The sequence below is a fragment of the Carettochelys insculpta genome, chromosome 6 (genome assembly GCF_033958435.1).
Source record: "Carettochelys insculpta isolate YL-2023 chromosome 6, ASM3395843v1, whole genome shotgun sequence".
In the NCBI taxonomy this organism is placed as follows: domain Eukaryota; kingdom Metazoa; phylum Chordata; order Testudines; family Carettochelyidae; genus Carettochelys; species Carettochelys insculpta.
This window is the reverse complement of record NC_134142.1, coordinates 38,313,917-38,337,765: the sequence shown is the minus strand read 5'-3', so window position 1 is coordinate 38,337,765 and position 23,849 is coordinate 38,313,917. Positions and strand designations below refer to the sequence as shown.

At 42.5% G+C, this 23,849-nt stretch overlaps 1 long non-coding RNA gene across 1 annotated transcript in view; it reads left to right on the top strand.

The window, feature by feature from the left end:
* Positions 1–23,635, top strand: part of LOC142015314 (uncharacterized) — a 34,134-nt gene extending 10,499 nt beyond the window's left edge. The window contains exon 3 of the long non-coding RNA XR_012646122.1: positions 21,853–23,635. This is a non-coding gene — a long non-coding RNA (uncharacterized LOC142015314). The remainder of the gene's footprint in view (positions 1–21,852) is intronic.
* Positions 23,636–23,849: the final 214 nt, after the last annotated feature.

Below are 23,849 nucleotides of genomic sequence, written 5' to 3'. Positions count from 1 at the left end.
GCAAAACACCCATCGATTTCTGCCAGAATAAGGATGGACTAAAGTGTTCAAGATTTGACACTGAATATATCGGTTCTATGCATATCTAAGACTTCATCCACTGCTGAAATGCATTCAGCTTAGAGATGGAAGACAGTCGCTGTTCAGCAGTGCTGCAAATCCATCCCTTTAGCTCCATTGCACTTAGAGAAATAACTCTGACATGACCCATCAATGATTGTTTTGTAGGTACTTGCCTCCAGTGAAGTTAAAGTTGGCCTGAAGTGAAAAATAGCCCTGTATCCAATTATAATCACAAGGGGAAACTATGCAGGTAAAAATATAATCCATAAAACTGGCATGTGGCCAGAACAAATTCATAATTGCATGTCCTCATACTTGAAACCCAATCCTATCAACTAAGTTTATGCATTCTAGGAAAATAAACATTCCATGTTACCAATGTGTCCAATTCAAGCATTTTAAATGTCAAAGTCTGTGTTCTTTCAGCAAACTCCCCAGGAACAAGCCATGGATCAAAAAAATATTCATCCACATGTTAATAAGTGATGGGATTGTATTTTAGATTTGAGGGAACAAAGCTGGATCAGAGGGTGGGGACGGTGCTGGGAGGCTGAACCAAATGAGCAAGTTTTGAAAAGAGATATGGAGGAGCTAAGCAGTGCACAAGGAGAGTACTTCATGTATGGAAGTGGAGTGTGGGGGTAAGAAAGTGCAGCATGCCTCTTGTGTGAGAGAAATGGGAGTGCTAAGGCAATCTGAGCTGGGTGTGAGAGGGGCTTGCAGGAGAGAAGGGAGATGTAGCCAGGAGCAGAGATGCTATTAATTTCAGTATATATACAGCACAGCATTTTACTCTCACGTGCGTTTCCTTTTTAATTTAGTCCCAGATAGTGTCCCAGGCATATGGCAGGCAGGCTGGTGCAATGAAAGCTCCAGAGTTTTCCACTGAATTCACCCATCTTAAGTGCAGGGCTTTCTATTCCTTGGGCAAGATTCAGGGCATCTAGCACTGAAACACCACAGAAATTCAGAGGCCAGCAGAGGTCCTGGGCCATTGAAATTAGTGGACCCCCTCTAATGGTATGAGTGCTTATCCCAATGGCAATTACCACTAACATCCTGTATGAAGTGTATTCACCAGTACAGAAGAGAGTTATGGCAGAGAGAATACAACCCGGGACTTTTCAGTAAAGTTCCAGGGATCATTGCATATCAGTCCCAGCTTTGCCCCACAGATCCACAGTCACAGAGCTCTGGATACAAAGAGGGTTCTGCGTCAGGTCTGGGATGTTGTGGGGGGATGGTGCTGTGGACAGGCCTGCACCTCACCCAGGTGTGATGACATCTAAGAGGGTAGCTTCAATGCAGTGATCTAGTGGGAGCAGAAGCCCCACCCCCAAATAATTTATTCACTTTAAAATATTTTCCATGAGGAAAAAAAGATGGGTTGTGTGTGAGAGAGCTGAGCCAGATGCTCAGCTCCTTTGCAGACAACTCACACAGAGGAAAAACACAGCAGCAGGTCACCCACCATATATTTTATCATCCGTTTGGCTTGAATTTAGTTTCTGTTGGTGATCCACAAACTGTAAATCAGCATAGTTCCATTGCAGTCAATGGAGCTCAACCAACCCACCCCAGTTTAGGCTCTTGCAGAGAGTGTGCATAAGTGTTGGGGAGAGACGAGTCTGGTGCAGAGGACAGGAGAAGTTTCCTATTCAGGACAAGTCTGCATGTTGAATTCAGAAATAAGAGAACCCTGGACAGCTAAACATGAGTCTCTGACCTCCTCTCTTTAACTGGTGCTCCTGTCTGATGAGCTCATTAAGAGAAAAACTGTTAACACTTGCTTCATGTTTGCAGAAGACTAGTGAGCAGGGCATGCTGTCAACTCAACAGGAGATCAAGAGAAACCCAGCACTGACGTGACCCATTGTGGCTAAACAGCGAATTCCTGTAGTTACTTATGTTAAACGGCTTGAGGCACATTAAAAGGGTTCTTTGAACTGCAAGCTCATTATTTTTAATTTTTTTATTCAATTCTTCAAATGCACAGGCAGGATGCTGTACAGCTTGGCTCTCTGCAGTTTTCTTTCAGTCACCTAATGAACATGAACATTGTTTGTTTTGCTCTTTTGGGGCAAAGGGCCAGGTCCTGTTGCCTTGGTTTCCCCTTGACTCAACAAAGTTTCCAGTAATTAGGAGCCAGTCCTGTGAGAGCCTTTACCTCCCATTAACTACAATGGACTGTCACCAATTGGTAGTGCTCACATTCCTACAGGATGGGCCTGTAGTGCGAATGGAAACCGTCACAAAGTCCTAGCACAGAATACAACCAACAGAGCCATTTTTCCAACTCTCTGTCTTCTCTGATTTCTGCTCCTAAGTGAAAACAGGCCAATAATCACAACTCCTTACCCTCAATGCACACATGGATGACAAACAGATGTGGGGTTAGTGTGTGTGTGTTTTTTAAAAAAAGTGGACATAAAAATGGGTCCAAAATGTTAGATTGGGGAGAAATGGTAAAATTTTACATGCAGAAGAAGGGTGTCAGAAGATTGGTTGCAGGAGCTTAAAACCGCCTGGTTGCCTATTCAGATTCACCTCATCTTCGTGGCAACCAAAGGTGTTATTGACTGCCAAATGGTGGCTGGAGTAAAATGATTTTTATAGTTCTCAGTCTAGTTCTCAGGAGACAGGTGGACAGCCTCAGCAGAGAACCAAAAGCTTGCACAAAACAGGGACTGAGCTCACATCAAATTCCTAGCTAAAATAACAAGGAGTCCCCTTGTCACTTGAAAGACTGACAGATTTATTTGGACATAAGCTTTGGTAGGCAAAAACACACTTTGTCAGATGTGGAGTGGAAATTACAGAGGCAGGAATAAATATACTAGCACATGAAAAGAAGGCGTTACCTTATCCGGTGGAAAACACAAGCTAAAGAGGCCAGTTCAGTCAGGGTTGATGTGGCTCATGCCCAACAATTGATGGGGTGTATGAATACCAAGAAAAGGAAAATTGCTTTTGTAGTGAGCCAGCCAGTCCCAGTTCCTATTCAAACCTATGAGTTTCCTCCACTTTTTTTTTTTCATCTGAGGAAGTGGATTTATTTATTAGTCTTAAAGGTGCCACAGGATAGCTTGTTATTTGTGAAATCCAGATTTCTGGTGTCAAAGTTTGCAAATGAATTGAAGCTCTGCAGTTTCTCTTGGAAGTTTGCTTTTGAAGCTGTTTTTGTTGAAGAACGGCCACTTTTAAATCTGTTATTGTGTGTTCAGGGAGCCTGAAGTGTTTTGAAGTGACTGAAGGTGTTTGCATGTTACCATTGTTAACATCTGATTTATGTCCATTTATTCTTTTACATAGACACAGTCCAGTTTGTCCAATGTACATAGCAGAGGGGCATTGCTGGCACACGATTATATGTGTCTCATACGTAGATGTGCAGAAGAACGAGCCATTGATGCTTTGGCTGATATGGTTAGGTCCTTTGATGGTGTTGCTTGAGTAGATAAATGAGCAGATTTGCCAGCGGGGTTTGTTGCAGGGATTATTTCCTGGCTTTGTGTTTCAGTTTTGTGTTGTGTAGTTACTGATGAGCATTTGCTTCAGGTTGAGGGGCTATTTGTAAGTAAGAAGTGGCCTTCCTTCCAAGGTCTGTGAGAGGGAGGAGTCATTTTCCAGGCTAGGGTGTAGATTGTTGCTGATTTCTGGAGAGGTTTTAACTCGGGGCTGTAGGTGATAGCTAACAAATTACCCTTTCACCTGTGGTTTCATAAGCGAAGGGCACATGTACTGTGGAGGAACAATATAGGGGGAAACTGTCTTGCCACTACTCATGCTTTATTCTAGGTATAACATGAGACAGCAATCTAGTACCCTTCACCAGCACTACTGTTCACTAGCAAGGGGAGCAAGAAAACTGAAATATAGATCTCCCTTCTGCAAAAGCTCAGGACTGTACCAGGTGAACTGGAGGATAAGCTCTTCAACGTTTACTGGGTGCGGGGGGGCTATTACACAAAAGTAAGCAGTTCTGAGGCCATCCGGTAGAGGCAAAGGGTTTGCATGCACACTACTGTGTAGCGCTTCATAGTACCTTAGAGGCAGACTGATGCTTTGTCCTTGGGAAGTGCAGAGTCTGCAGACACCCCCCACTCACTCCTGTCACATTCCACATTGGACAAATATGTTTGTCCCTAATTTGATGGGGCAGGCGTTTTAGGTATTGAAGACCTAACATTGATTTGCAGTGGTGATTTATGCCTATGCTGGACTATCCTAAAAGGTCTGACATCATTATTAGAGACCTGGACAGGAAAGCTCAGCTTAAACCCATGGGTTTCTTTAGGACCAGATATTAACTAAGGCTTTGCTGTGTGCAGTTTTTGCACATCGCTAAATGAGAGCACACTCTGCCACAGCTCGTCAGAGTGAGCGATAGGTGTTGCTCTTGAAGGGGCCATGACTGAAATAGAGAGGAGACTGAGCTGTGCATGCATAACAGCAAGCAGTGATTTATTATATCCAGGGCTGCAACAACAGGGGTTGTGGAGGGTGAGACTGGAGTCCAGCTCAGGCAGGGACATGTATGTAATGGGGATCAGAGAGGAAGAGCAGGGAGGCATACAGGCCAGCACTGAGGTGCACTGCATGGTGGCCTAGGACTGGAACATCAGATGGTTCTGACATTTGGGGACTGAGTAAACGGACAGACAGATAGGTAGAGGGAGCAGGCGGGTGAAATCTGCCAACATGAAGCCTGACAGTAGCTTATACTATCAGCACTTCTCTTTCATGAGCATGTAAATGTCACTGAAGGTTAAAAAAAAAGAAGCGAGAGAGAGAAATAACATTTAGTCTGGTGTGGTGCAGACTTTTCTTTAACATATCTTAAGAGTGAGCACAAATCAAAGGCTGCTACACATTTGCCACCCAAATTCCAGATGGTCTTTTGCACAGTGAATTATTTTAATGATTGTTGGCATTCCTACAAAAACACCTTAAAAGAGCCTTAGCCCGGGATAAAGAAATGACATCCATGGATATTTATGTATAGAAGGGTTACTTTATTTTAAGCACCTTCATCTGTGAGCTAATAGCATGCAGTAATTTATCAGATCTGACATGCTGCCTTTTTGTATCCTCTCTTCCTAGGCACAATCTGATCTAGTAGAATGCAAAGTAGGAGCAGCTTTAAAATACTTTGTGCTGGCATTTTTCTTCACACTGAGACCATGTGATATGAAATTTTATTTTAACAGCACAGAATATAAGACGATGGTTTTATAAAGCCTCTTATAGCCAAGAAGCTGCCAGGCGCTTTACAAAACAATGAATAAAATACAGGGCTGGGTGTGAGATGAACTGCAAAATCGTGAGTCTGTGCTCACGAAAGCTCATGCTCGAAACTTTTCTGTTAGTCTATAAGGTGCCACAGGACCCTTCGTTGCTGTTACAGATCCAGACTAACACGGCTACTGTGCCGATACTTGCAAAATCTTTGTGCACAAAGTCTTGGATGTTAGAATCAGACTTAGCAGGAGAAAAAAGTTAACTGCTGGCATGTGAGGACTAGGTGTCCATAGCCCTCTTCATTCAAACACGAGTCCAAAAACGAAGGAAAGCTATGCTATTTTGCTGTTCTCTCTGACTCCTTCGCTAAGGTTCCCACTAGAATTCTTAAGTGTATAATGGATTTACTCACCCCATAATTAGCAGGACCAGTAGCTTCAATCATAGGCTATGTCTAGACTCGAGGGTTTTGTTGGCAAAAAGTCCTTTTTAGCAACAAAACCCTCAGTGTCCAGATTCCCAATGCTTTCTTCGACAGAACGCAGCACTTTTGTTGACAGCTGTACACCGCTTGCTGTGAGGAAGAACTTTGCTGTTGACAGAGATCAGATGACAAACAGCTGGCCTGGATGTTCTGGGGGTAGGATGATGGGGAGCTTCTGTTGACAGAAAAGGCCTCTGGGGCACCAGGCAACTTTGTCTGCTCTGCTTCCGCGTTGCTGTTTTGCCGATAGAGCAGTCACGCAGTACAGCTGCTCTCAGTCAATAGAGAGGATTACTCTTTCGATCCACTTTGGCATTCTTGATGTGATCTGTCAACAGAAGTTTTGTCACAAGATATCTTCTGACAAAAGCTTCTGTTCACAAAACCCTGTGACCTAGACATAGCCATAGACAAAAATCTCTTTTTGAGAAAGATTTTACATCCCCATCCGTTCTGTTAGGAGCTGAGAACTCTCAACCACTGGCTTTCAGATATTTTAAGATGAAAAAGGGCATTGCACTCATATAGTTTGCCCCACATAGAAACCAGAGAATTTCACCAGATCCATAACTTCTGCATGAGCTAGAAAATACATTTTAGAAAGGCATCCAATCCAATCATTATTTAGAGAAGTTACAGAGAATTTACCATGTCCCTAGGTAAGTTGTTCTAATGGTTAATTACTGCCTATCGAAAAAAGGGCACTTTATTTGCAGTCTGAATTCACTTAGTTCGAACTTCTGGCCAGTGGAACTTATTATGCCTTTTTTGCGGGGGGGAGGCGGGGGGTGGATTTTTTGGGAGGAGTTAAATTAAAGAGCCCTTTATCAGAATTCTCTTGTAGACCTTGATCCAGTCAACTCTTAACTTCTTTCTTAAGCTAAATAGCCAGAGTTTCTGTACTCTCTGGCTGTAAAGCATATTTAGGCCTCTCAAGAGGTCCTCTAGAAAAACAGAAAAGGGCTGATTTTGATACTCTTGATATTTCTAAGGTCAAAATACAAGCAGACCAAAAAGATGTGGTATTTAAAAAAATTAAAAACAGCTTTGCAGGAGTTCTTTATCCATCATACACAGGTAAAAAAGGCCTTTTTGGTTCACCTTTCAATTCCACTTTTGACTCTGGGTAGGAGCTTTAGTGGAGCATAAATCTTTGTTAAGGCCCTCTGCACTGGGATGAACTTAACCTGCAATAAATTAACTCAAATCACTTCATCCAATCCAGACAAGATGCTGATATAGTCAATGCCTCCCCTCTCATATACAGCATCCGAGGTGATTTTAAGAACATAATCCATATATACAAATAAACTTTTTAAAACCTTTGTTCTGATATGCCAAAAAGGCTGATCATGATACTGTAGATTGTTAATAACATTTCAGCATGAAAGCATTGTTTCTTTCTGTACAAGATAGCTTCCAACATTTAATTTTGTTTGCATTAAAACCCGGCAGTGTGCACTCGCAGTTATAATAAAACTTTTTTTTTCTAAATTTTAAAATTCACTAAGAGAACAGCATCAACAAAAGGCCCAAAGACTGAAGATCACACCTGATCATTAGCATGTGCATCACTGTCTTAATTAGAATTCCATTTAATGAAACATTTTTCATTGCTCATTCTTAAGTGTTTTTGCGATAATTAAAATCATCAATTAGATTTGTTTTCATGCTTCTGGTTGCCTGGGAAAGACTGAGTCGGCATTTTGTTTTTTAATGCTTTTAATGTTTTTTAAAGTGAAAGGCACAAGGGAAGCAAAATTGAAAGATAAGATCAAATGTTCCCAGTGCTTAACCGATAAAAAACAAACAAGAACTATGGATAATTTTGTATGTAACATGGAAAACATGATGGAAGGGAACAGTGTTTTACAGCTGGACAGACAGATTAATGCTCATACACAAAAAAAGCCTCTCTCCTCTATTCCTTTTTCAGAGCAGACCTGTCAGATCTCACACTGCTCTCAATCAGCCTGGTTTTTATGCAAAGTCCAAGTTTCATGGAGAATCTGCTCTTGTGCACCCTCTGTGGCCTGTCAAAACTTGCAGGCTTTCTCTCCAGCTTTTCTCACCACTGGCTTCCCCACTGCAGTCTGTTCATCTTGGCGTTCCTGTAGTGCAGGGGTGCGCAAAGTGAGGGGTGTGAAATTTTGTAAGGGGGGGTGCGCAACATGATCAGCTGCTACGTGTCAGGCTCATCAATCTCATTAAAAAGACTGAAATATATTACTGTTTTTATGTATGTGTATTCACATTTATCTACTAATTCATACAGTTTTTACATACTACAGACTTATTTTCTTGCACGTGCCGAAAGGATCGTTTCCCATATGAACACAACCAAAACGTCTGTCCGTTTGGATTACATTAGACAGGTGGGTGGTCCCTGCTAATTACAGGGATGAAAAGTGGGGCCTGATGTAAAAAATTTGCTGACCCCTGCTGTCTGGGTTCCTAGGGTAATGTGAGACAGACACTGCTCTTCCAGTTTTTATAGAGATAGGTGCTGAGACAGACAACTTGACACAGGAAGCACCACTTACATGTCAGGCAGCAAAATTCTGCAAACACAGGGCCAAATACTCCTCCATTAGCAAGATGGAATTAAGCCTCTAATGGCTAAAGACCTCACGTTACACAGGCTGTTTTCCTTGTGAGGTCATCCTGTGCCTCTGAATGGGTGCCATCAAGAATCCAGAACGCTTATATAATGAACTATGACCACATCCAGACATTGCGGTCATTAGTGGGGACTGAATTCAGATCCCTACCACTTAAGTTAAAGGAGAATTCCTTTTAGCTGTACATGTCAGGCTGTTATAAACCCTGAGGACAGATACTATTCTCTGACAGTCACAAACACTATATTACGGTTATTTGTAAGATTACATCAATCATCCATTATAACCTACCTGACCCTCCTCAAAATGCCAAATCTCTAGTTTTCAGCAGTGGGAGGTAATTTATGACCCATCCATCCGACCCTCTTTTTAACTGCTAAACTCTGTTTCTCCCTTTATCAGCAGGTGCTCAAAATCCCTCTTTATTCTTTCCCCTTCATACACCCTCCATCAAGCTGCCTAACTTTCCTCTTGCATTCCTATATGCTCCATCTACCAGCTGCAAAAATTACAGCTGCGTAAGATAGGCAACTTCTTTTCCACAGATAGTCACAAACCTTGTTATTTGTTCCACATCACGTTACGGCATCGTACATGTTTTGTTCCCCAAATAAACCTTTCTGCTTTGAAATGACAGGAAATTGAATATTTTTCATGTTTACGATGCAAATTGCTTTTTCACGAGGAAAAAAAATCAGAATTGTAATACTGGGAAATTCTGATTTTTTTTTTTCACTTAGAAAAGAGCTTTTTATGTGAAACCACTTAAAATTTGAGACTGCTTCCCTACAAGTGTCATAACTGAAATTTCAACATCACCTTTAAAATTTACATTTAAAAATGGTTTTAATTTTTCACATGCTTCCATCTGAAATCCTCCTGCCACTCTCTTCCCCTTTCCTCCCTCCCCCATGTGCCCCAGCACAGACATAGCACATCTCCCCTTGTCTGTCTGTCTGTGTATCTATCCTGTTATCTGGCCTTTATCACTGTTAAGAAAGATTTTCACTTGAACTCAGAAGTAGAAGAGGAAGGTCTGAGCCAGTTTTTAGTCTATTCTCTGCACAGCTTCTCTGTGTAGGAATATATTAATGTTTGAGGCTGGTGTTAGCACTGGTAATAACCTGCCAAATTGACAGTCTTGGGGGCTGAAACCTTCCATACATATAACATGGGCAGTGGGAAGATCAGGTTTCCTCGCACTATGAGCCCCAGGACCCTTAGAATCTCCTGGCCCTGGGGCAATTCCCTCCTAGTGGTTCACACACCTGGTTTCTTCCCCTCTTAGGGAACCCAATTACCTGTAAGACCACCTTGCCACAGCGATTTACCCTTTCCATCAGTGCAAACTACAGTCTGAATTGGCCACTCATCATTGGCAAAGGGCCGGGGGTAGGGGGAAGATTGGACCTGCTACCTATTACTGACCTGGCTGTTCCTCTGCAGCCCTAGTGCTTCCTTGTGCCCCTGTCACTGGGTCCCAGCCTGGTGTTTATTCAGGCCTGAACTCCACCGGTGCATTGTGTTTTTCCCAGCACTAGCCGTCCAAGGTACCACACCAACAGGCAGCTAAGCCCCTCTCCCTCCAGAGAGTGAGCAGCACCTGTCCAGGAGCCCTTTGTATGGGACCCAGCTATACCCTGACTGGCAGCCGCAAGCCCTCTCGTGATTGGCTCACAGGGCTGTTTTAGTCCTTTTCACTCTACTGTGTGGCAACTTCCTATTACTAATACATTAACCAGTTCATGTGTGGTACCTTATTTACACCTTGTTCACCTGCAGAAATTTAGCCCTATTATTGCATACCGCTGCTTTGTTATTTTCTTTAGTATCTTCAGTATTTTTGACATCATTGGTGAAGGAAATGTTTTTTTATGCTACTGATGCCACACTCTAAACCAATCAATGAGCCCGGCAACACACGTAACTGAATTGTCCCAAGGGAGAAGCAGGTAAAAGAGATCTGCCTTTGGAAAATATTCTTTAGCTAGAGCCTTTGTTGAGGGCAAAGTCTGAGATTTAAACTCTTCCAGATCTGTTAATCATCATCATCATCATCATAATATTGGGGTTTTAATGTTTCTCAGAGAAAATAAGCATAGTGGATTCTATCAATGTGCATGCAATTCATTCTTTAATCAGACAGGCAGGAGGTGAGAGCATCAATGGGAGATGGGCTGTAGCAGTGTGTTGCCCATTATAGTGGTATTTGCTCATGCTGAGAGCTCAGCTGGAGTTTGTAGTTATGCTATCACTTCCCTCCTGAGCTCCCTGCATTAGCTGGAGCCATTTATCAGTGTGCTTGGGCTAGTCATTTTCATTAGGTACCTTGATGTGTGAGGCATATTTTGGAGAGTAAGATTTGGAGTGTTGGAAAGGGGAGGGTGGATTGCTGAGCACAGATAGGGTTAGTAATGCAGCGGAGCAGCTGGCAATGTTATCTGGGAATGAGTTATTAATGACAAGCACGCTGACTTGGTGTGCTGACAGAATCAGGCTTGCTGCTAGATGGGGCACTAAATTGCATGCAAATCAGGCATAATACAGCTAGCAGAAGAGAAGACGGCCTAGCTGCTTGCAAGTGCTGGGTGCCATTAGTTCTGAGAGAAACTTTCCTCATGTGATCAGCTTCTATAAATCTTTGAAAAATGGAGAGGAGAGGAAGAAAAACAGCAGAACAACACTATTTGTACTTCCTTTTAGATTTTCAACTAGGTGAAGCAATTTCATGAGCATTGAAAAACCTTGCCAGTTTATACATGGAAAGGCAAGCATGCTTCAGAGCAAAATTTGATGACCTGTGGGGGTCAGGAAAGAATTCTGCTCCCCCCTAGAAGCATCTATTTAATAAAGAACAGGAAGTCCTGTGGCACGTTATAGACTAATGGATATTTTGGAGCATAAGCTTTCGTGGGCAAAGTCCCGCTTTGTAAGATGCATGGTCTTTGCCGACAAAAGCTTATGCTCCAAAATATCTGTTAGTCTATAAGTTGCCACAGGACTTCTTGTTGTTCTCAAAGATACAGACTAACACGGCTACCTCTCTGATACTATTTAATAAAGAAGACTCTTAGCAGTTTCTTCTTCCTCTGATGCACTGGGTGTTGACTATTGCTAGTAGAGATTGAACCTCTCTAATTCAGCATCCTCAGGACCTGACCAGTGCTGGATGAGAGAATTTGCCAGACTATGGGAGATCAATACTGTTTAGCAGCATTAACAACACTTCCTCTGCTTCCTGGGCTCTTAGAAGACTTTCGGGGCAAATTATAGCTAAAAATCAGCACAGAACACTGAGATCCGGGGCTGGTGGCTGGAAACAAATTTTATGGCACCACAGGAAACTTGGCCACATCCATTGGTAAATGGACATCCAGCTAAGTAAAATCATGCTGGATTACAGATGTTGCTGGATGAAAGAGTTCTGAATTAGAGAGGTTCAGACTGTAGAAGGCTATTGACATTGATGCTATGCTGGTGAGACCCAGCATGGAAAATCCTATGACTGAAGGTTTGAACTAGGATGTGTTTTATTTTTGCTCTCTCCTCCATTTTTCTCCTATTGCTGAAATGTTGGACAGTTTTGATCAACTTCATGCAGCTTTTTTTCCATCTGCCCCAGTTCTAGCCACCCTGTCTTGTACGTCATGTACCTGACATGTTTTCTTGCCATGTAAGTGACTTAACATACTGCCTTGCCTCCTGTGTCTGGCTCACAGAAATACTAGATCCGAGATCTGAAACACAGGTGCCACATTCATAGAAAAAATTTTAGTGGGTGCGCAGTCCAAAACCAGAGGGTTTTTGGTTACCTAAAGGTACTGGAGGAGAATCCACCTTGTTGAGGGGAGGGAAGGATTATGTCTGCCTTCTCCCAGTGCATTGATTTTATCTGTATAGGGAAGATCTTAGATTTTGATGGTGTTGGGACACTGCCTTGTCCCCAGTTCACCAGGGATGGATTCCATTTCCCCTTACTGTTCCCACCTTGCACCACTTTGGGGGAAAGCTGTAAGAAGTGCTGCTGGATAGGTAATAAGAGGAAAATGCTGTGGGTAAGATAAGGCCAGGCATCCAGGTTCTGGGTCAGCCTCAGAAGAAGGAAATTTTTAGTTATGAATGTTTTGTTTAAGCTATGGTGACTTGCTTTGATTCACAGAATCACAGGGCTGGAACGGACCTCAGGAGGTCATCTAGTCCAGCCCCCTGCTTCAAGCAGGATCAACCCCCACTAAGTCATCCCAGCCAGAACCTTGTCCAGCCAGGACATAAAAACCTCCAGGGATGGAGAATCCACCACCTCTCTAGGCAACGCATTCCAATGCTTCACCACCCTCCTGGTAAAGTAGTTTTTCCTAACATCTGACCTACACCTCTCCCTCTTCGCCTTCAGACCATTACTCCTTGTTCTGCCGTCTGACACCACTGAGAACAGTTTCTCACCGTCGTTTTTAGAGCTCCCCTTCAGGAAGTTGAAGGCTGCTATTAAATCACCTCTAAGTCTTCTCTTCTGTAAACTAAACAAGCCCAGATCCCTCAGCCTATCCTCATAGGTCTTGTGCGCCAGACCCTGAATCATTTTTGTTGCCCTTCGCTGAACCTGCTCCAGCAAATCCACATCCTTCTTATACTGGGAGGCCCAAAACTGGACACAATATTCCAGATGGGGCCTCACCAGTGGCGAATAAAGAGGAATAACTACTTTTGTAGAGCTGCTTGAAATGCTCCTCCTAATGCACCCCTAGTATGCTGTTAGCCTTCTTGGCTACAAGGGCACACTGTTTACTCATACCCAGCCTTTCATCTACCATAACCCCTAGGTCCCTTTCCATTGTACTGCCGCTGAGCCAGTCGGTCCCCAGCCTGTAACAAAGCTTGGGATTCTTCCACCTCAGGTGCAGGACTCTACACTTCTCTTTATTGAACCCCATCAGATTTCTTTTGGCCTAGTCCTCCAATTTATCCAGGTCCCTCTGGATTCTCTCTCTACCCTCCAACAAATCTACCTCTCCCCCTAGTTTTGTGTCATCTGCAAACTTGCTGAGGGTGCAACCCCGTCCCTCATCCAGGTCATTAATAAAGAAGTTGAATAACACCAGCCCTGAACCTAGCCTTGCGGCACTCCGCTTGAAACAGACCGCCATCCAGATATTGAGCCATTGACCACTGTCCGTTGGGCCCAACCATCAAGCCAGCTTTCTATCCATCTTATAGTCCAAGGATCCAATCCATATTTCCTTTACTTATGGACAAGAATGTTCTGAGAGACTGTATCAAAAGCCTTGCTGAAGTCAAGGTATGTCACATCACACATTCATGCCACTCAACACCCATTCTCACGCTGATTCCTTCCTGCTGCTGCACACCTCCTGCTGATGGCAGGATCCGGAATTAATAAGCACTAATTCACATCTTAAAAGGGAAAGCAACATCCATCAGCCACAAGGGGTGAGTTAACCATGTCTGCCTTTCTGGGGAAACTCTTCAAAGTGCCACAGAGAAGCCTGTCTTGTGGCCCAGGTCTACGGAAGTCCTCTGTGCACTTTATCTCAGTGTGACAATGAAGCACTGTGCTTTATTGAATACCTCCAGCTCTGACCATGATTTCCCTGGAAACTCCCCAGATATCACATCCCAGCACATGCTGAGCCTCATGGAAAACCTTGGGGAGGTAAAGCAAAACAGCTGCCACAAACCAGCTCAACTAATTCTATTTCTTGAAAATGAAGAGAGAGCAACTTTGGGTTTCTTTCCCTCCCTCAAAAGATGAAGCATTTCCTTTGCTCGTTCCCATTTTAGCCACATGTTTTCCTGGTGGCTAAGATACAGCATCATGAGTGCCACTTATTACCTTTAGCACCAAACCGCAAGCTGTCTGGAGACACTGACCCGGTCATATGATAGGGGTATTTGCTTTCAGAGCACAACTGTTGGGTTCCTTTGGGGCCTGGGAGCTCTCAGCCTCTACTCCATCTCTGCCCCTGTCCCTAACCCCTCCTCATTTTTAATTTTTATACTTAACTATAGGGTTGCTAACTGTCCTCCTATCAGAAGGACATTAGTTGTTCATTCAGATGATTTTGTTGTGTTATTTCTTGTTCTTTGTAAAATAAATAACATCTAAAAATAGCTCTTAAATCAACTTTTGTCGCACTAAATGCAGCAATTTTTTGGTATCAACCCCCACCCCCTCTGGGACCAGCATGTATGTGTTTCATCAATATATTCCAAGCCCAAAAGTGTTTTGTGGCCAAATTAGTTTGGGAAACACTGGTCTAGATAATGCTTAGTCCTGTTATGAATGCAGGGGACCGAATTACATGACCTTTTGAGGTCCCTTCTAGTCTTATGATTCTGTAATTCTATGATTCTATTATCACAGTCTCTATGTTTCAAAGTGCTGGTCAAAAACAAAAATGGGAATCCTCCCTGCAAAAGTCCATTTAGCTTCTACACACAGCACTGGGAATCAGAAACAAAAAGAGAATCAAAGTCAGTAAATCCCAAATCTGTTTACCAGCTCCCTTTTGGATTAGGTTTTCATTCTGTTTCAGCTGCCGGTGGCACATATATGCTCAGTAATGTCTGGCTGAATCTGTTGTCTGGGATTCTGGGATTCCCACATTCAGTGGTTGAAAGCCAAGTATGGCTGTAGCTCTGACTGCATCATGGCATCAAAACACCTTAGCAGAGCACAGTAAGAAATGAGAGGAGAGACAATGAAGAGACTCAGAAAATATTACACCTGTGAGATATACAAATTAATGTTATCCTTCCTGTACAATGAAACTGGGACATGGACACGCTCACAATGATCTCAGACGCCTGTGTGCTGGCTATGAAACACTGGGGATTTAAAGTGTATTGAAATTGCTTTTAATTTTCTATCTTCTGCACCAACTCCTTATAAAGTCTTAAAATTCTAAAATAATGACAAATAAGAACTCCCAAAGAGGGGCACAATACAAGCTATGCCCTACAAACAGAAAGGCAAAACTCAATCTACAGTGTGGCTGTTTGCAAACTGACAGTTGATCAAGGCTCTTGTATGGAGGCAAACCTCTGAAAATATAAAGTGATAGTTCACAATGGTAACACAATTTTTAATATACCACCTACACTGAGCTGGAGAGCCCCTTTTCACTTGCACTACCTCAGTGAACATACATATCTCTTTTTGAGGGCAATTAAGTGACTGTGTCAAGCAATTTCTAGCTAATATTCACACATATATAATTGTACGTTGAATAGTGACAGAGAGGTAGCCGTGTTAGTCTGTATTCTATCAAAACAAAAAAGCAGTCATGTAGCACTTTAAAGACTAACAAAATAATTTATTAGGTGATGAGCTTTTGTGGGACAGACCCACTTCTTCTGCTCTATAGTCTTACCAGATCAGACTCAATATATGAAGCACAGAGGTCCAAAAGTTGTTATCAAAGTTGACAAATCAGATAGAAGAGCAGAAGGGATATGGGGTGAAGGGGAAGTGAAGTGTTAGGTCAAACATCAAAGTATGTCAAATAATCCTTATAATGGGTCAGGTAATTGCTGTCCCTGTTCAAACCAAGTGTTAATGTGTCGAATTTGAATATGAATTTTAGTTCCAAACATCCTTTCTGTAGGTGGTTGTAAAGGTTTCTTTTCTGCAGAACACAAAATATCAGGTCTTTAACAAAAGGGCCCACTCCGTTAAAGTGCTGGCTGACAGGTTTGTGTGTTTGGAAATTTTTGATGTCTGCTCTGTGTCCATTCATTCTTTGGTGAAGAATGTTCTCAGTTTGCCCAATATACATAGCGTTTGGGCTTTGCTGGCACAGGATGGCTTGTATGATATTAGTTGAGGAACAGGAGAGCATGCCTCAATTATGATGCTATCCTCCAGAAGGCCCTAGGTGATAGGCCTCTTCCCTCCTATAGACAACCTCCTAACCTTATGAGGATTCTCGCTACGAACCACAGGTTATCCCACAATAAAACTAATCCTGGAACTTTTCCTTGCAACAAGCCCCGTTGCCAACTTTGTCCACATATCTATTCTGGAGATGCCATCACTGGACCTAACCACATTAATTACAGAATCAGGGGCATATTACCGAGGATTAGGATTTTTGTGATATAGCCTGTGGTTGCTAGTGACAATCCTCATAAGTTTAGGAGGTTATCTATAGGAGAGAACAGGCCTGTCACCTAGGGTCTTCTGGAATGTGGCTGATTTAGGCACATTCTCCTGTTCCTCAACTAATGTCATATATGCCATCACATGCCAGCAATGCCCACATGCTATGTACATTGGGCAAACAGGCAGTAGCACAGAAGTAAGGATAGCAATACTATAACATAAAAACCAAGTAGTCCTGTAGCACTTTAAAGACTACATGACTACTTATTTTTTGTGAAACAACAGATTAACTCGGCTACGTTTCTGAGCTTAGGTACCGGACCATGCCATCCTTACTTCTGCACTGCTGCTGGCTATGCTGCCTTCCAAGCTGGGTTCCCAGTCAGCAGCTCCCACTGTTCTGTGGCCCCTCCTTTGAAGGCAGTGTTAACATGGGCAGCACTGCAAAAGTAAGAATGGCAATAGCACCTCTCCCCATAATAATCCTGCAACTCCAATAGACCCCCTTCTGGGTTAGGACCCCTGCAAGTACAACACCCTGAAAGTTCAGGTTTAAATATCAGAAATCATGAAATGGATTATTTTATACATCCTCCCTATGTCTACACATGCCCCTTCCTTTTGAAAGGGGCATGTTAATGAGTGGGTTCGAAATCGCACACCGCCCATGGAGACGGTACCTTCAGAGAGGACCTCCCCCAGTTTTTGAAAGCCCTTCTTCCTATCTGGTGATCAGAAGAAGGGCTTTTGAAAACTGGGGGGTCCTTTTGGAAGGGCCCGTCTCCATGGGCGGCACGCGATTCGAAAAGCAGCACTTTCGAATCGCTGCGGCTGCCATTATGCTAAAGAGGCACTGCATATTCATTGCAGCGCCTCATTAGCATCTTTTGAACCCGCTCATTAATATGCCCCTTTCAAAAGGAAGGGGCATCTGTAGACACAGGGCCCGTGACTGCAAAATTGACTAAAATGTACTATGAATTTAGTAGCGCCCTAGATAGAATCATAGGCCTTCCACACTTCTGATATATTTTCACAAATCAGTTATCTGGGCGTTTTTGAAAGGGGTAAATATTCTTTTAAAAATGCTTAATTCTGATAGTGACATAGAGGTAGCCATGTTAGTCTGTAGTCTATCAAAACAAAAAAGCAGTCACGTAGCACTTTAAAGACTAACAAAATAATTTATTAGGTGATTAGCTTTCCTGGGACAGACCCACTTCTTCAGATCAAGATGTATCGATTCTGATACATATTTTTGTCTTTTAAGTTGTTGGTTTCAAGAGTGAAATGATAAGATACATTAACAACTACTCACAAAGAATGCTCAGAAGGATTTCATGGAGTGAGAAGATTTGTTTTCAGCAACTTTTCTGTAAACCTCCTAAAGTGCACACAACTACAACTGACAGGCTGTAGGCAGTGGGACTGCTGCAGTGCACTGTTCCAGTTAACACTGCAAAAGCAGATACAGGATATCCATAGACAACAGTTTACTCCCTTCCCTGCCTGGAACAATGGGAAAATGGAGACCATGCAGCTGTTTTGTACATGGAGCTGAGAAGCATGAAATTAAGAAAGAAGGACTTGAACATACAAAACCAAAAGCGTTACCCTTAACTAGAAGGAAATTTATATCTGTCAATTAGAAAACCAACACAGCTGGAGATTCTGTGGATCGGTCTTCTCAGTCCAAGCTAACACTCAACTAGTGGTGCAGTACAATGCTTAGGGACACTGCAATGGAAGAGGTGTCTTCCTGGGGATTTGCGCTTAAATTAAGGTTTGACCTCTTGAATTTATCAAACATCCTGTGCTGTTTGGGGTCATTAACTCTAGAGTTCTGGGCAGATTCCAGCGCTCTTCATTAGATTCTCTTCCCTGAATAGCAACCTATTTTTTTAGCAGGTGCAGCACTCCTCTTCACTGCCTGTCCTGCCTTGGTGTGTGATGCTGCTGTTGGGATATGTTTTAGGAAGGAAAAGTTGATTAATCCCTCTCTCGAGATTGCTGTACGTTACCTGGGATCACTGTATTTCTCCTAACTACTGAAGAGGAATGCTGTGAGACTTACATAGTTAAATAGGGATCATGCTGTAAGCGCTCTGAGGGTGAAATTCTGTCTCAGTAGCAAGGCCTTTACTGGGGCCAGGAATTCACTGTAAGTGCTGAACTACCATTGACATCAATGGACGAGAAAGATAATTTTCATGCTGTTAAGCTTCTATCACACTTTTGGCATTAAGTAATATTACCTGATAAGATTATGGTGAGGTCTTGGGATCACTGTCAAAAATTTTTTATTGCAGTCTAATTCCACTTTTGCTGGTGTACATGAAATGTACGTGGAGTTAATGTTAACCATGCATTCCAAAGTCAGAGCTGATTTTAAATGTCAATGACTGGGGCTTTACTAGATTAAAAAAGTCTGTGTCTTTTCTAAAAAGTTCACTGAAACTCACACTCCCCAGGGAAATTAGTCCATTGGCTGGGAGGTAGAGCACATTTTTGTTCTTGGTATTATTTTTCAAGAGCATACTTTATTAGTTAGGTTTTCCATAAGATCACTGTTAATTATCTCTGGAGGTAACGATTTGGCAAAGGTTAATGAGTCTGCGCATATAGGAAAAATTGCAATTTAGTTTTAAATGAAGGTGTTGATTCTTGTGGGGAAATTCTTTTCAGCTCAACTGGACTTTAAAGAGATATTGCAAAGATTGGAACACACAACATTTCACTGACAATATTTTACATATGTTTTCATAAAGTCTTTCCAATTATTTTTTTAAAGACTCGGTTTATTGAAATGTCAGCTTATGCCACATACATAATAAAGTTTGGTTGCCTGCACACAATACTACTTTGCTACGCAGTGCTGGAGTGTTTGAAAGCTGTTTTGAAATAGCACTTTCCAAATATTAATGACTTAAGCTTCACAGAGAAGTGAGTGTATGCTCACATCTCCCTGGATGATTCACCAACTAATATCCATGGCAGGCCATTAAACTAGGGTGAAATAGAGACTGTTCAAACAGGGCTCCTCACCCTCCACAGATGGTAGGTAATACTACCACCTGGTGTCAGGGCAGGACACAAGCATGAGGAAATGGAACACACGGAGCACAAACATGCAGAGTTGATCCCTGGGTGGGGTTTGGAAATCGGCCAGATTCAGGTCACACAACTGGCTGGGACTGCAGCAGGGAGGAGACTGGAGGAAGGAGGCAGACAGACTCTGTTCACTCCTTACCACTGACCCTTCTGCTGAACCCAGCAATGCCCAGCCAGCTGAAAAGTCTGCTCCTGCCATGGAACTGCTGGGACTGCCACAGGCCACCTACCTGAAAGGTGTGGAGGATACCCGGCTGTTCCAGATACACCCTGATATGATGGGAAAAAGGGGCCAAGGGCAGTCAACCTTGGCTTGGCTGCAGCATTGCCTGAGGCATGTCAAGCATGTAGAGGCTGAGATCCCCACTGATCCATTGCTGACCTCTCTTCCACTGCTGGGGGCCTGGGTCAGGGTCTGGTGTAGTAGCATTGACCTGGACCACACCAGCCACCCCATCCTTCAGGTGACAATCTCCTCTTGCCAAATGCAGTGGCCTGTGCCAATCCAATTGGCTGTCCATTGGAGCCAGGAGGACCAACACTTGGGGTTTCTTCTGGCTCTATTACAAGTGCCCAGGACTACTGGGCATTCCCTGTCTGAATCGAGAGACCAGGGCTAATGAAGTACTGAGGCTGCTCTAGCTCTGCAACAAGAGCACAGACCTCAATGCATACTGGGTATGCTCTGCCTCTGGACTAAAAACACCAGATCTGATTGACTATTGGGTGTACTTGGCCTCTGAACCTGGGACTAGAACTAATTGACAACAGGGTATTCTCTGCCTTTGAACCACAGAGCCAGAGCCAATAGATTATTGAGTGTTCTCTGCCTCTGAATCAAGAGCCCAGAGCTCATTGACTACTAGGTGTTCTCAAGCCTTACAGGATGGCCCAATGGACCCTGGTTCCAAAAAAATTACTGGGGACAAGTAATGACAAAGAGGTGCAAGTCAAAGATTCAAAATAAGGGATCCAGATTGGGACAGCATGGCCTCCCTCCGACCCAGAAAAGAGGGACAACTGTGGCACCACTACACTTTTTTTAAAAGCCCTGTATAGTTTATTTATTTAGCATTGTATAGCAGTTTGACAATACTTTGTTATTTATTTCTGCATCATGGTACAGTTATAAATATATGTAATCCCATTGAGATTAGTACAAATTAAGAATTTTTTTAAAAATTGAATTTCATTTTTCCTGCTTTTTGTACTTTACTCTACTTGGATGGTCTGGTAATTTCTCATTTTATTTCCAGTCACTTTTCTTTCTGATTCCCTTGCTCTACCTGAGGCAGATTTCAAACACTGCAGGGAAAGTTAAGATTTTCCTTTCAACCTCCCTGTTTTCATAGCAAATATGAAAGGAAACTGTGAAAAGCTTTCTGTTCGTAATAGATTTTCTCTTTTTCAACAAAACCTAATTTAGGTTTGCCCTGCTTGACAGTTGAGGTATTGTAGCTAGGTAGGTATTTGAAGCATGCTCACCAACCTGGTATCTGAGCCCCCAGTAGAATATCACTTGCAAGATTCCAAGAGGGTGTTTAGAAACCACGTTTTAAAAATGAGGAAATAAAAAGAACCTGGCTCTTCGCTGCTATTGTATATCAAATATCCTGCTTCCTCCTTGCCTTATTGATTATTTAGCTCCACCGCTCTTCTCCTTTCATCCTGAAGGGGAAATCAAAAAAGCCAATAAGGTACAGTATGTTTTCATTTCAACTTGTGCTTCGCACACAATTTTAGTGACAGTTTTATGTATATTACCCAACACCAAATACATCCAGAGGTCAAATCAGTATTTAAACAGACATTCTAAATGGAAATGAGCTTCGAGTCATTTAGACGTGCTCGCTATCTGCAGATTCCACTCTGCTCAATCAGTAGCGGAGAAGGAGCCTGGAAACAAAGCAATAAATATTTATTTCTTTGCCCACTCAGATGCAGGACCGGCCCAATCCTCTCAATGGCCAGCTCACACACAGGAATTTCCCTGTAGTATGTTTGTCTAGTCTTGCTTTAAATTTCTCAAGTGATGGCACTTTCCACCATTTACCCAAGGAACATTTCCCACAGCCTCATGTATTCCAAAGTTTGGATGTTCTTTCTGCTGCCCAGTTTACATTGTCCTTTGTTTAATTTCACTGGGGAACTGGCTCAGCTGGAACCTGAAAGTGGGAGCCTACTGAAGCTAGTGATCCTTTTGTTTTCAGAGTCCCAGATCTACGGCAGGGACCGTGAAAGCCTTGGGGTCCCCATCAGTGACGGAGTCAGCATGGTCAAGCTGCCCTGGAGCTCCAAACCCTCAAGAACCTGTGAGGCCATTGGCAGGGAGTCCAGCAGGAATCTGTGCAGGTTTCCACTTGCATGGTGCCTATATTTCAGCAGAGATTTGCTGAAACTGAAAATGTTTCTGTAAACGGTTTTTATTCTGTTGAACCTGCATTTTCTGATGAAAAATGGTTTGACAATTCTTGATCATCTTATTGAGATTATGAATACGACCCATCTCCAGCCCCTGCACATTTTCATTCATATTTGTAGACAAATTGGCATTGGCTAAGTGTTTGCCCCTTCTGTCTTGCTTTTCAATAGCAAATAAATTTGCCAGCAAGCATGCTCGTCCAATTAGGGAACAAATATTTGCCATGTGATTGATGTAGCCTATCAAGGCACAGCTGGATTTTTCAGTAGCAAATCTTCAAAGTTAAATGCTCACGGATGAGCTGTTCAGAACGTATTTTGGCAAATAAGTTTGAATAGCAAAAGAATTCAAGAAAATTATGGTCTGTGTGCAGACAACTCACACTCAGAAAAATCAAGCAAAATTTGTCTAGTAACTTAGTAATTCCATTTGGTTTTGTCTCTTATACATTTGAGCAGTTCTGATTCCACACAGCAAAGAGCATTAACTTATATACACAAGTTAGTTCTCCGAAATCTTTGTTTTTAATCATTTCCTCCATCTCCTTTATAAATGTTATTGATCTTTTCCAGATTTCCTTTCTATTTTTCACTGTAGAACTGAGGTAGCCATAGCTGATTGCAGTATCCTAGTTTTGCTCTCCCCAGAGAAGAAGAGAGAGAAGCTGCTCTGTGGTATGACGTGAGCTTTCCTTGCCTCTCCTATATTCCTGTTTTTCATTTTTAGCCACTGCAAGTGAGAATTGTGTTCACTGACAGCAAAGAACCACAGAGTCTGCTGTTGCCAGATCACTAAGGGCTCATTTTTAGCTATTCAGTGGAATTCATTGGAGCTTTCCACTTTCAAAGTGAAGTTTAGAAATTGTCTGGAGGACTCTCTCATTATTCAGTTATTACTTGATGAGAAGGTTTTCAGCTGGTCACAGGTCAAAATTAAAGACTCAAACATTATTCTCACAAACAGCCTGGAATTTTTAACTGTGCTACTGTGAATCTAATACCCCAAACTCCCCTTTTCTACAGAGACCATATCCTGAAGTAAAATTAGAGAGTGAGTACATATATCCAAGCCAATTACTGCTTCATGTGTCATCCAATCAGAACTGCTCAATTGTTTGCCATGGCATAAGCCCTCTACTCCTAGCGGACTCTCCTTTAGTTTGAATGGCCAGTATCTAGTCCCTTGGAGCAGGAGGCCCTGTGTTATGGCTGTAGCTGTAAAGCTACACAAGAACCACCAACAAGCCCTAGGTGGCTGTTGATTTGTTGCATATAAAAATAATTGGGGAAAATAATTTTAATGAACACAAATGAGAGTGAAATGTTCCTGAGAAATAATCCTAGAAACTCAGCTCCCCTATCCAAAGTAAAGCATGGGAAATCACCACATACAGAGAAAAGCAAGGTACCAGGGTGGGGATCCACCATGTAGATAATGGAGCAGAATTATGCCTTTGTAGTTCTTTTATGCAGTACACCCCACAATCATGAAAATTCAGGGTCATCTAGAATTCATCTGATTTTCACCATTTTGCTGTCTGGTTGTTATTATATTAATACCTGGGAGCTACTCTATAAAGAATTCAAGCAATTTTTCATTTGGCTTTTGGTTTTCTGCCTATATTCCTACACAGCCAAAACCCCTTATGTCAAATTGAATTTAACTGACAAAATAAACTCCTTAGATCTGAATTTCCACCTCCCCCTTTATCCCTACAATAACCAGCAGATGAAATGGGAAGAACAGTTTTGCTTACCAGCACCTTTCAGTTGTCGATTTGTTTCC